At 41.5% G+C, this 13540-nt stretch overlaps 2 pseudogenes; one reads left to right on the top strand and one right to left on the bottom strand.

Annotated features, from left to right (window-relative positions):
* Positions 1–9326: 9326 nt before the first annotated feature.
* LOC129076315 (thyroid receptor-interacting protein 11-like) lies at positions 9327–10320 on the top strand (annotated as a pseudogene).
* Positions 10321–12278: 1958 nt separating this feature from the next.
* LOC129076316 (PDZ domain-containing protein GIPC1-like) overlaps positions 12279–13540 on the bottom strand; it is a 140106-nt pseudogene continuing 138844 nt past the window's right edge.

A 13540-nucleotide genomic window follows, 5' to 3' on the forward strand; every position in this document is an offset into this window, starting at 1 on the left:
AAACTAAACATTTTTTGCACAGCAAAGGAAATTGTCAACAAAATAAAAAGACAACCCACAGAATGGGAGAACATAGTCAGCAATACATCTGATAAGGAGTTAATATCCAAAATTTATGAAGTACTTATAAAACTCAACACCAAAAAACAAACAACCAATTTAAATGGGCAAAGGACCTGAACAGATGCTTTTTCAAAGAGAAAGTACAGATGGCACCAGACCTATGAAAAGATGCTCCAAGTCACTAAGCATCAGAGAAATGCAAATTAAAACTACAATGAGATACCATCTCACACCTGTCGGAATGGCTATCATCAATAAATCAACAAACAAGTGCTGGCAAGGATGTGGAGGAAGGGGAAACCTTGTGCACTGTTGGTGAGAATGCAGACTGGTGCAACCACTGTGGAAAGTAACATGAAGACACTTCAAAAAATTAAAAGTGGTCTGCCTTTTGACCCAGCAATCCCACTTCTGGGAATATATCGAAAGGAACCCAAAATACTAATTAAAAAGAACATAAACACCCCTATGTTCATTCCAGCGTTATTTATAATTGCCAAGATATTGAAGCAGCCCAAGTGTTCATCAACAGATGAGTGGATAAAACAACTATGGGACATTTATACAATGGAATTCTACTCAGCCATTAAAAAAGAATAGAAAGAAAGAAAGAAAAGAAAATTTTACCCTTTGTAGCAGTGTGGATGGATTTGGAGAACATTATGCTAAGTGAAATAAGCCAGTCAGAGAAGGACAAATATCATATAATTTCACACATATGTGGAATCTAACAAACTGAATTAACAGGTAAAACAGAGACACACTCATAGATGGAGAACAGATGATAGTTAATTGGCGGGGGTAGGGGAGTTAGGGGGTGGAGAGATTGAGCAAAAAAAAAGAGGAAGGACTCATGGACATGGACAACAGGGTGGTGATTGCTGGGGGAAGGGGAGTATAAGGGGACTAAATGGTAATAGAAAAATATAATAAAGATTATACATTAAAAAAAGAAAAATAAAATTAAAAACATCAGAATTGGTGAATTTTGTATTGCCATTTAACATTGAAGATGGAAGAAAACACACAACATATTTGGCATATTATGCTTTATTATTTCAAGAAAGGTAAAAATACAACTGAAACACAAAAAAAGATTTGTGTAGTGTATGGAGAAGGTGTTGTAACTGACTGAATGTGTCAAAAGTGATTTGTGAAGTTTCATGCTGGAGATTTCTCACTGGATGATGATGCAAGGTTGGGTAGACCGTTTGAAGTTGATAGTGATCCAATCAAGACATTAATTGAGAACAATCAACATTGTACCACATAGGAGATAGCTGACATACTCAAAATATCCAAATTAATAAAGTTATTGGTGAAAATGAAACATGTGTTTTTTATTTTATGGAAAAAAGCATATGGAGTTTTTGGCCAACCCAATAAATGATAATAGCATATGAAAACTTACTATGGAACCATCCCTGAGTAAGCACTTTACATGCTTACTTAATCTGCAGAACACTACATAAGGTAAGCACTTTCATTTACTCCTTTTATAGATTTGGAAACAGTTACATACCCTGCCCATGACAACAATACTTTAGCAGTAGAACCAAGATTTAAACCTAGAAAGTATGACTCCAGAAAGTGGGCTCTTAAACAACATCACTAAACTTATGTAAGGGGGACATCCCCCAGAAAGGAGGGAACGGTTGAACTGTGTATGCATGTGTCACCCTTGCCGGGAACCCCCTTCCTCCCCCGACCACAGGAAGCTTCAGAGGCAAGTGGAGCTATGTTACATGAGTTCTGCCTGACCAGGCACACAGACACCCTGGGAGCAGCGACTGAAAAAGAGAACAGCATGATGTGAATAGTGTTACCGAACCCAAACAATGGGGGGGGGGGGGTCCTACCCCTTGCTACCTACCAGACAAATCTCTAAAGACAGAGTTTGGTGGAAAAGAAACAAATATTTTATTCAATGGCAAGTTTCTGTCTAAAATATCTGAGTAACAAAAATAAGGGGAAAGAAAAAGAGTATGACATCAAAAATAGCTATTTAAATATTTGTCATTACAACTACTTCATAGGTTTAAGAACTGAAAATAACATAAAAACAAAAATCTGTTCACAGTGCTATTATCACCAAGTTCTTTGGAAAATAATGGCAAGTTTCTGCATCAAAGCCTCTTCCCTCTAAGACACCCGAAGAAAAATCACCCTGTCACCCTCTGCCAGCTCAGTTCAAGGTTGCACCAGAAAGCTCTTCTCCCACCCAAAAGTAGAGTAAACAGGTGGCTTAGCTGGTCTCCAGTCACTGTCCAGCTTCCGGCATCTTTTGGAGTCTGTGTCCCCAGGCCTCTCCTCATAGGCCTGCACTGACCTCCACTGGCAGGTCTGCTTGCTTCTGTTGACATGCTCCCTCCAACAGGGGTAGGGAAAAGAACCAACTGACTTATCCCTTCCCAGCATGCTCCATTTCAAAAGTGCTCTCTTAGAATCCCATGTGCGCTGAAAGCCGGTGGAGTGTCCAGCTTTCCAACCAATGAGGGTCAGTGTTGGCCATATTTGCCTTTGCCACTCTTCTAACTGCCATGTTTAACAAGGGGGCAAAGTTTCCAGTCATACATGCAGAGCTCAAATCCCACTCCCATTTCTGGATGGTGTGTCCCCCTGTTATGAGGACACCTGGACACAAAGACTTCAAAGGATGCCTGAAGCTAGTTTCAGCTCGCATGCTAGTATTGCCCAATTTACAGAAGCCTTTCAAACTATACACTCATGAAAGCCAAGAGATTGGACTGGGGTTACTAACCCAGTTCTGGGAAACATTCCCAGACCCATTGCCTATCTCTCAAAGAAGTTGGATCATATAACATAGGGATGGCCACCATGCCTCTGGGCAGTAACAGCTACCTGGGACATCTTACAGAAAGCTTAGAAGTTCATTTTGGGACAGTCTACTACAGTAGTGGTACCACACCAGGTCCTAACTCTATTGGAACAGAAAGGAGGGTATTGGCTGACAGTAGGGTACATGGGAAAATACCGGGCCATTCTGTTGGGCAACCCAAATGTTACTTTGCAGGCTACCACAACTTTGAATCTGTCCACTCTGCCTCCATACATGGAGGGAGACTTGGCCATCCAGCATGGGAATTATTGACCAAGTTTATTCTAGCAGGCCATGTCTACTGGACCAACCACTGGTGGCATCAGACTGGGAGCTGTACACAGATGGGAGCAGCTTCATGGCCAATGGCCAATGGCCAACAACGAGCTTGACAAACTGGGTAGGCAGCAGTCACCATAGACAAGGTCATAAAAACCCAAGCCCCTGAGGCAGGAACCTCAGCACAGAAGGCTAAACTGATAGCCCTCAGAAGAGCCCTAATACTGTCCCAGGGAAAGAAGGTTAACATATACATGGACTCCAAATATGCTTTTGTAGTAGTCACTGCCTATGGAGCTATATGGAAAGAGAGAGGACTCTTAACTTCAGGGAGTAAGGATGTTAAACACGCTGAGATTTTACAATTTTACAATTGCCACTGCAGTAAATCTACCAGACCAGGTTGCCATAATGCACTGCCCAGGGCACTTAAGGGACAGTTCCCAAAAGAGCTAGGGAAACCAAACTTCTGATAAAGCAGTGAGATAAACAGCTGGAGGGCTGCCACACCTAGGGGTTTTGATCCCCTGCTTGGACTTGTCAAAATTTAAACCTCATTACACAAAATAAGATGAGAAATGGGTCCACGAATGGGGGATTCATTAGCACTGATCCCAATTCCATATGGAAGATCAACCCCTGTGGAATGAACTTACTTTCTGAGGCTCTATTGTATCCCATCCTCAAACACCTACATCGTGGGACATATTATGCAAATGATTCTTTGATGGGCCTCATTAGGCCACATTTGAACGGACCTCACTGGCAAAGGACTATTCAGAGCATCATCCAAGCCTGTCAGATATGTGCCAAAAACAATCCTAAAACACAATGTGCCTCAGCAAAAACAGGAGTACAATATAACGGGTTATGCCTCTTTGAGGACTGGTAAGTAGATTTTATACAAATGCCTAAAACCAAAAGGAATTTCAAATTTTTATTAGTTTTTGTGGATACTTTTTCTGGGTGGGTAGAGGCACACCTCAAAACAAGTGAGAAGGCAACTGAGGTAGCAAAAATTCTACTTAAAGAAGTAATTCCTTTGGACTTCCTCACAGCATTCAGAGTGACAAGGGACCATTATTCACTTTGGAGATCTTCCAGAAGGTTGGACAGGCTCTGCAAATACAATGAAAACTACATCTTGGAGGCCTCTATGGGAAAAACTGAGGAAATGAATCACACAATAAAGAAGAACCTGGCAAAAAAAAAAAAAAAAAGTCAGGAAATGCATTTGAAATGGGACCATGTATTTCCTATTGCTTTGGTCCAGATTAGGGTAGCACCTGGAAGTGGGCTTAAGTTAAGCCCTTTTGAAGTAGCTTATGGGAGACCCTTCCAAATTTCTGTTTTAGGAACACATCCTTTTGATTTGGAGCATGAGCCAAAAATTAAACAATACATACAACATTTAAGGCAAACACTAACCAGTTTGCACAAGTTTGCTTATTGTAGGTCTGCCTACTCACTGATGAGCCCTTCCACCTGTCCCAGCTTGGGGGACCGAGTCTTACTAAAGACCTGGGAGACTCAACAACCTGAACAGCACCTGGCTGAGCAATGAACTGATCCCTATGATGTCCTACTGACAATGCACCCTTCTCAGAGCTCGTGGGAATTAAGCCTTGGATACACCACACAGATAAAATGGGTACCACCTGAGGAGGATTCTAACCCTGCTGCTGTAGTTGATGCTGAAAAGGACAGCTAGACCTGCACTCCAGAAGGAGATTTGAAATTTCTCTTTCAGAAGAAGACAGTGGGCCCCAATACAGTGTAACAATGTTCCTTTATTTATTTATTTATGTATTTACAAATCTAGGGACTTTTGGCTGCTTGATACTGAGTTAAGGTATGGTCCTTCCCACAGTTAGAAAGAACAAAGATTGAAAATGAGTTGTGGTTATTTCTGAATGAGTAAAGTTGTGAGAATTTTAACTTGAAATGAAAGAAACATCAGTTCTTGGTTACAGTGATTCTTTGCTAGCTTTCTGATCTTGTGGGGATTATGGGAGATTTAGCTATTTTGTCTCTGCTGTTTGAGCTTCATGCCTTTTGTCAGGGTCATTTGTGGTACTGGCTGGGATAAGAGAATGTCTCTGCCGTTTAGCGTTTGTGCCATTTGAACCTTGTAAAGGTCACTTGTAGTACTGGTTGGCATGAGAGTACATCTCTGCCAATGGGCTTTGTGCCATTTGGACCTACAAAAGGTCATTTGATGCTGGTGGACATACCAGCTGGGATGAGAGGCCGTGTTTCTTCCAGGAGACTAGTGGATGCACTGGTGCGCAAGAGAATGTGTCTGCCACTGGGGCTTTATGACATTTGGACCTCAGAGACGTTGTGTGACTGGTTAGTAGGACTGGTTGGTGTGAGACAAGAGTCGAAGGCTAGCTCCAGCCCTTCCCCTCCTTTTTCTGAAACTCTGTCCTTGCTTTGAATTTGTTTTGTTTTTGTTTCGAAAAGAAATTGAGGTTTCTAAGGGTTAAAACATCACATTAAGTTGCAAAGTAAAGTAACAAAAGATATAAGGCATAAAGATAAAAATTTTGGTAGATATTGGAAGGATTTTCCTTTTTGCTTTGTATATTTTCATAGACCAGTAGACCCCCACCCCCCGCACCAGAAATGAGGGGTTGAAGTGCGCATTCATGCATTGCCCTGGTGGGGAACTTCCCACCCCCTCACAGGAAGTTGCAGTGGCAACTGGAGCTGTGCTACATGGGTCTTGCCTGTCCAGGCACACAGACACACTGGGGGCAGCAGCTGGAGGAAGAAGATAGTGTACGGTGAGTAGCATGTCTAGATGCACAGACATTGAAAGATGCCTGAAACCAGACAGTGAATGGCAACCAGCTAAGTCACCTACATTTATGGTACTTTTGGGTGGGAGAAGAGGTTCCTGGTACAACCTTGAACTGAGCTGGCAGAAGGTGGCAGAGTGATTTTCTTCGGGTGTCTTAGAGGAAACAGGCTTTGAGGCAGCAATTTGCCATTATTTTAAATTATATAACTGTTAAATAAAACAGGGGTGTCTGACCTTTTGGTGTCTCTGTGCCACACCAGAAGAGTTGTCTTGGGCCACACATTAAATACACTGTAACATGTAATCACCAAAAGAAAAAAAAAATCTCATGATGTTTTAAGTAAATTTACAATCTTGTGTTGGGCTGAAATTCAGAGCCATCCTGGGCTGCATGTGGACTGTGGGTTGCAGGTTGAATAGCCCTGAAATAAAAGATTCCTGTCCTTTCCACCAAACTCTGTGTTTGGAGTTTTGCCTGGTAGATGGCAAATGGTAGGACCAACCCCTCACAACTGGCTGTATTCGGTAACACAATGAGACAAAGAAGAAAAGAAAGTCTTGATACTTTATTGATGCTACCTAAGTGAAAATATTTAAGTAATGTTATAACCCTAATTCTAACTATAGTCTAGTTGACAATTTCCACTGTAATTTACTACAGTTCAGCCCTTCATCATCTTATACTAGGGTTTCCTTGAGTCCTCTCCCAAGAAATAACACTATATTTGACCTTAGATTTCATTAGTTAAAAATCTGAACATACCACTAATTTAGCTATCATTGTGTGTTCAGTTTATCTTTGAAGATACTTTAATTTACCCCAATTCTAACGACCCTATCTTCCAATCTGGTGTCACACCAAACAGCAAACATGCTTTCAGTGGTGAAAGCAAGCATCATAGGCCATCATGTAGGGTGACTCTGAGACAACTCTCACTAATAACAACTCTGGAGTAGAGGATATTATAAATGGCAATTGAAAAATTACTTATGTAGGTGCTAATGTGAAGGCACAGACATCTGTCCAAATGTGGCCGTTTGTGCTGTTAGGATGGATGTGTGTCGCTGTGTGCAACCGACCTCGAATGTAAAAAAAAGAAGGGGGGGGGGTGTGGAAATCACAAGCTATTGGTCAACTTGAACTGTGGGACAAAAAAGTCAAATACAATGTGTATTTTCTGTTAGAGACAGTCACTGAGACAGAGGGGACAGAGAAGGCCCACAGGGGACCTGTAACTGAGAAGGGTGCCTTGTCAGCCCAGTCTAGGTCTCTGGATCCCCAGGTGCCCCCACATGGAAAGCCCCACAACTCTGGAGTTCCTAGGAATGGGTCATTGTGTTTTGATTCTTAGCCCTAGTCATGCAGCAATTCTGAGACACTTGGTGGAGTTGTCCAATAGAGCTATATGCTTGTGGTGGAGCAGACCAGGTCAGTCCTATGACCAGCGATGGCCTCCTAGTTTGGTGGCTTTGGTTCTGGCTTAGGCCATTCCCTAGGGCATGTGGGTGGCAATGTGACTTACTTCATAGGCCATATCTCTGACGTCAGAAAAGATGTGCTGATGAAGGGACCTGAAAAAGGGGAAGAGTCATCTGACTTCAAGAGAAAGGAAGTTGAAACCACACAGGAGACCTTAACATAAGAGAAGGAGAGAATTAAAACTCCTCGTAGTGATCTACCACTTCTGGCCAAGATGGGGGCGTAGGTAGATATACTTTGCCTCCTCACACAACCAAAAGAAGGACAACAACAAATTTAAGGACAAAAAAGTAACCAGAACAGCCAGAAAATCAAACTGTATGGAAGTCTGACAACCAAGGAGTGAAAGAAGAAATATTTATCCAGACTGCAGACTCGTAGGTGGGGTAGAGATGGGCAGCTGGGGTGGAGGGGATGTGCAGCAAGGTGGCATCTGGCGGACCAGTGGTCCCACATTTGCATGTGGATAAAGTGGGAGGAACAGCTGGAGAGCAAAACAGGCTGCACAACCCAGGGCTCCAGTACAGGAAAAGAAAGCCTCATAACCACTGGCTGTGAAAATCGGTAGGGGTTTTGGCGGTCGGAGAAACTCCCAGACTCACAGGAGAGTCCACTGGAGATACCCACAGGGTCCTAGAACATACATAAGCCCACCCACCTGGGAATCAGCACCTGGGCCCAATTTGCTTGTGGGTAGTGGGGGAAGTGGCTGAAAGCCTGCCAAGAGCTGAGCAAGTGGCATTGTTTCCTCTCAGACCCCTCCCCTACAGACAGCATCACAACGCAGCAACCAGGGTTGCCCTGCCCTGATGAATACCGAAGGCTCTGCCCCTTCCAATGTAACAGGTGCGCCGAGACAAAGAAATGTGGCCCAAATGAAAGAACAGATCAAAGCTCCAGAAACAGAACTAAGTGATAAAGACAGCCAACCTATCAGATGCTCAGTTCAAAACACTGGCAATCAGGATGCTCACAGAAGTAGTTGAGCATGGTCACAAAATGGAGGAAAAAGTGAAGGCTATGCAAAGTGAAATAAAGGAAAACATACAGGGAACCAACAGTAAAGGGAAGGAAACCAGGACCCAAATCAACAACTGGGAGAAGAAAGAGGTAAACATTCAACCAGAACAGAATGAAGAAAGAAGAATTCAAAAAAATGAGGAGAGGCTTAGGAACCTCCAGGACAACTGTAAACATTCCAACATCCGAGTCATAGGGGTGCCAGAGGAAAAGAGGAAGGGCAAAGAATTGATAACTTATTTGAAAAAATAATGAAGGAGAACTTTCCCAGTCTGGCCAAGGAGATCCAGGAGACTCCCAGGAGATCCAGGAAGCTCAGAGAATCCCAAAGAAGTTGGACCCAAGAAAGCACACACCAAGGCACATCATAATTAGGTTACCCAAGATTACAGATAAGGAATCTTAAAAGCAGCAAGAGAAAAGGAGACAGTTACCTACAAAGGAGTTCCCATAAGACTATCAGCTGAATTCTCAAAAGAAACCTTGCAGGCAAGAAGGGGCTGGAGAGAAGTATTCCGAGTCATGAAAAGCAAAGACCTACATCCAAGATTACTCTACCCAGCAAAGCTATCATTTAGAATGGAAGGGCAGATAAAGTGCTTCCCAGATAAGGTCAAGTTAAAGGAGTTCATCATCACCAAGCGCTTATTATATGAAATGTTGAAGGGACTTATCTAAGAAAAAGAAGAAGATCAAAAACTATGAACAGTAAAATGACAACAAACTCACAACTACCAACAACTGAAACTAAAAACAAAAACAAAAACAAAAACAAACTAAGCAAACAACTAGAACAGGAACAGAATCATACAAATGGAGATCAGAGTGGGGGGCGGAGAATGGGGGAAAAGGTACAGGGAATAAGAAGCATAAATGGTAGGTACAAAATAGGCAGGGGGAGGTTAAGAATATTATAGGAAATGGAGAAGCCAAAGAACTTATATGTATGACCCATGGACATGAACTAAGGTAGGGGCATGCTGATTGGAGGGGAGGTACAGGGAGGGGAATAAAGGGAAGAAAAAAATGGGACAAGTGTAATAGCATAATCAATTGTACGTATAAAAATATATACATGTATATATTTATATATTTTATTTATGTATATATGTTTTATTTATTTATACTTAAATAAACTCCTCAGAGTGATCTACAACAGAAGTATGAAACATCATGGTTTCAAATAAAGCAGCAAACTACTGCTCACTGGCATCAACTACAACAGAAAGACCTAGAATTCAAATTTCTGAGAGGAAAACAGTGCTAAAGTAAAGTTGCTGAAGCTGCAGTCAGCCACTCAGTCAGGAAATTCTGGAGCTGGCCTTGTACTATGAACCCCTCCATCACCTTCATTGGGTTATGACATCAACCCTCATGTGTCAGCTTGCAACAGAGATGGCACAGACTTTCCCTACATGATTTCGTCACAACAGGAAATAAACCACTCTCAAATAAAGTTCTAAGACTTGAGGCTGAAGTTAGCAATTGAAGGCATTTTGCTCAGACTTCAAGGCAGACAGATCATAGTGAAATCTACAAACTGCAAAATACCATTAAGAAACTTTGACAGAAGCAAAACAGGAAATTTATGACCATCAACTTGAAATGGCAGTATTGTAGAATGTTCGTCAACAGGAATTGGCAGAAATAAGTTGTAGGCACCAAGATAAAATAAGTGAGTATTAAGAAAGAATTGAAGAACTGGAAAATCTGTTAGAGCAGAGTGGCTGGGGAATTTTGAGTAACCGGTGGCTCTAACATGTTATATGCAAAAATCTATTCAAGTTTTACAAACTCAAAAAAGTTTACCAGGAAGATCAAAGAACTTAAGGTTACAATTAAATACATCAATAAAAAATTATCTGCAAAAAATGATATACTAGGTCTGTCCAGAAAAAGTCCAGCCATTATTAATATAATGAGAAAGTTTGAGTGACATTGATGTAACCTGGCAGCCAACGAGAGTGGACTGGAATGTGCATGTGTGAATAATCACTTCACTGTACTAGTCAGTGGGGGTGGTAGTGCTGTTGAGTGAGCATGTGTACTGTGTGGCTGTCGCATTAAAAATGACTGAATAGTAGAGCAATGAATCTGCACCAAATTCTGCGTTATGCTTGAACATTCCTTGGCAGAAACTATTCAGATGATTCAGAAGGCTGCAGCTACGGGCAACTGGTGATTGGCAGCTTCATCACACCAATGTGCCCACTTATGTATCAGGTATCTTGCAGAATTTTTTAGAGAAACATCAAGTCACTGAGGTTACTCAGCCCTGCTACAGCCCAGATTTGGTGCCCTGCGACTTCTGGTTTTTCCCCAAACTAAAATCAGACTTTCAATGAGAGTCAGGAAAATACAGTGGAGCAGCTGATGGTGATGGGGAGAACTCTGTGAGGTCCCAAGATGCCTACTTTGAAGGGGCCTGAGGTGTCATTGTCCTATGTACAATGTTTCTTTTTTTTAAGATTATTTATTTATTTAGACAGCGGGGAAGCGAGGGAGAAAGAGAGGGAGTGAAATATCAATATGTGGTTGCCTCGTGCGCCCCCTACTGGGGACCTGGCCCGCAACACAGGCATGTGCCCTGACGGAATCAAACCAGCAACCCTTTGGGTCGTAAGCTGGCGCTCAATCCACTGAGCCACACCAGCCAGGGCTATACAATGTTTCTTGTATTTTGTATCTTCTTCAATAAATGTCTCTATTTTTCCTAGTACATGGCTGGATATTTTCTGGACAGACCATATATTAATACGTGTACACAAACACACACACAAAATCTTCACCCAAGGACATGCTCATTGATTTTAGAGAGAGAGGAAGGGAAGAAGAGAGAGGGAGAAAAACATTGATGTGAGAGAGAAACATTGGTTGCCTCTTGCCTCTCATACACACCCCGACCTGGGACTGAACCCGCAATCTAGGAATGTGCCCTGACCAGAATTGAACACGCGACCTTTCAGTTTACTGGACAATGCTCCAACCGAACGAGACACACTGGCCTGGGCAAAAGAGACAGTTTAAGAAGACAACAAGCCCAGACAAATGAAGACAAGATAGAAGCAATTGAAGAATGTGAATTGAAGTCTTATATTAGGAAGCGAAGTGATACAGTGACAGAAAAGGACAGAGTTCTTCCATAGAAGACATTGTGGAAGAAGAGTTCAGAGTGCAACAAGAGCTGTCTGATACTGAAAATGAAATAATGAGATGAAGTAGCTTAGATCAGGATAACAATCTCATTGACGACAACCAGCGTAAGTTCAATTTTTTAAGAAAAAAAGATTCATTATTAAGTCAAGAAAAGGAAGAACTTCAACTGCCACTTTTATTAAAGATTTTATTTATTTTTAGAGAGAGGGGAAGGGAGGGAAAAAGAGAAGGAGAGAAATAGATGTAAGAGAGAAACATTGATTAGTTGCACACCTATTGCTGGGGAACAAATCAGCAACCCAGGCATGTGCCCTGACCTGAGATTGAACGGGCAACCTTTCACTTTTCAGGATGACACCCAACAAAGTAAGTCACACCTGTCAGGGCTCCAATGTCACTTTTAAAACTGAACAATGAGTATGAAGGAATTAAAAGTACAGCTATGAGCCCTGGCCAGTGGGGCTCAGTTGGTTGGAGCATCCTCTCATGCATCAAAAGGCTGTGGTTTGATCCCCAGTCAGGGCATATACCTAGGTTGTGGGTTCAACCCCTGGCCCGGGCATGATGTTTTTCTCTCTCTCAAGTCAGTAAACATATCCTTGGGTGAAGATTAAAAAAAAGTATAGCTATGAGAAACACGAATTCGGATTCAGAAGTAAATCATTTAAGATGTGACTTGAAGAGCAAGGACCAAACTCAAATAGTAGCTGAGTTAGGAGAGTTGGCTCAAGAGAAACAAAAACCTGCAAAGCACATGGTTTTCACTGACAGACAAGCTATTGAAACAACAAAATGAGCTCTGGTGGGTATGGTTCTGTTGGTTGGAGCATTGTCCCGTAGAACGAAAGGTCTCAGGTTTGATTCCCGGTCAGGGCACATGTCCAGGTTTTGGGTTTGATTGCTGGTTGGGGCACATATGAGAAGGCAACCAATTGATGTTTCTTTCTCACATCCATGTTTTTCTCTTTCTTCCTTCCTCTCTCTCTAAAAGCAATGGGGAAAAAAAAAGTCATCCGGTAAGGATTAAAAAAAAAAAGAGAGATAGCATTATCAGTAAACTAAAACAAGCTCTAGGTAATAAAACATAAAGAGTTCATTAACTTGAAGATAATAAAGTGACCATCACTAAAGAGTCAGGCCTGTAGAAAGAAAAGTCAATTCAAAGTGAATTGGCTGTTAATGATTTGTATTCAACCAAGAGAAGCTTGAGGATAAAATAGAAGATTTAGTAATCAGCTAAATCAGTCATAAAAATAGACTTTAAACATCCAGAAGGAGAACTTTGAGTTTAAGAAACATATTAAACAAAAGGAGCTTTCTAGAGTCCAGAATTTGGAGGAGTTAGCACAAATTCAGCTCAGCATAGGGAAGCTTTGCAATGCTAAGTATGATCTTTTAGGTAAATTTGACCTATTACACCACAGCCCTCCACCAGATCAATTACTTCAGAATCCATAGACTCTCATAACGTAAGTAAATCTGATGAACTCAATGAGTCTTCTAAATTGCTCCAAGAAGAGGTACAAGAGCTTAGAAAATCATCACAGGAAAAAGGAGAAACAGAGCAAGAATGAATAAGCTTGCATTAAAAAACAATTACATAATGACCTGCCACTGCCTAACAAGAGGCAAAAGAGAACATCAGTACTCTGACTGGGATGCTATGTTAAAGAAACTGGAATATCATTAATGCTGTTCAGCTACATCAATTACCCAATCAAAACAAAAACATGAGTTTCTTGCCATCATGAACCAAAATTGGTTCTAACTGATCTTAGTTTTAAATATTGGTATATTCACACAATGTAATATTGCTTTGAAAGAAAAAATAAAGAACAAACTATTGCAACTATATGAATGTATGTCAAACGCTTTATGCTAAGTAAAAGAAGCAAGA

Source organism: Pteronotus mesoamericanus, unplaced genomic scaffold (assembly GCF_021234165.1).
Source record: "Pteronotus mesoamericanus isolate MK-2021 breed Mesoamerican mustached bat unplaced genomic scaffold, CSHL_Meso_final contig_59, whole genome shotgun sequence".
Lineage (NCBI taxonomy): Eukaryota > Metazoa > Chordata > Mammalia > Chiroptera > Mormoopidae > Pteronotus > Pteronotus mesoamericanus.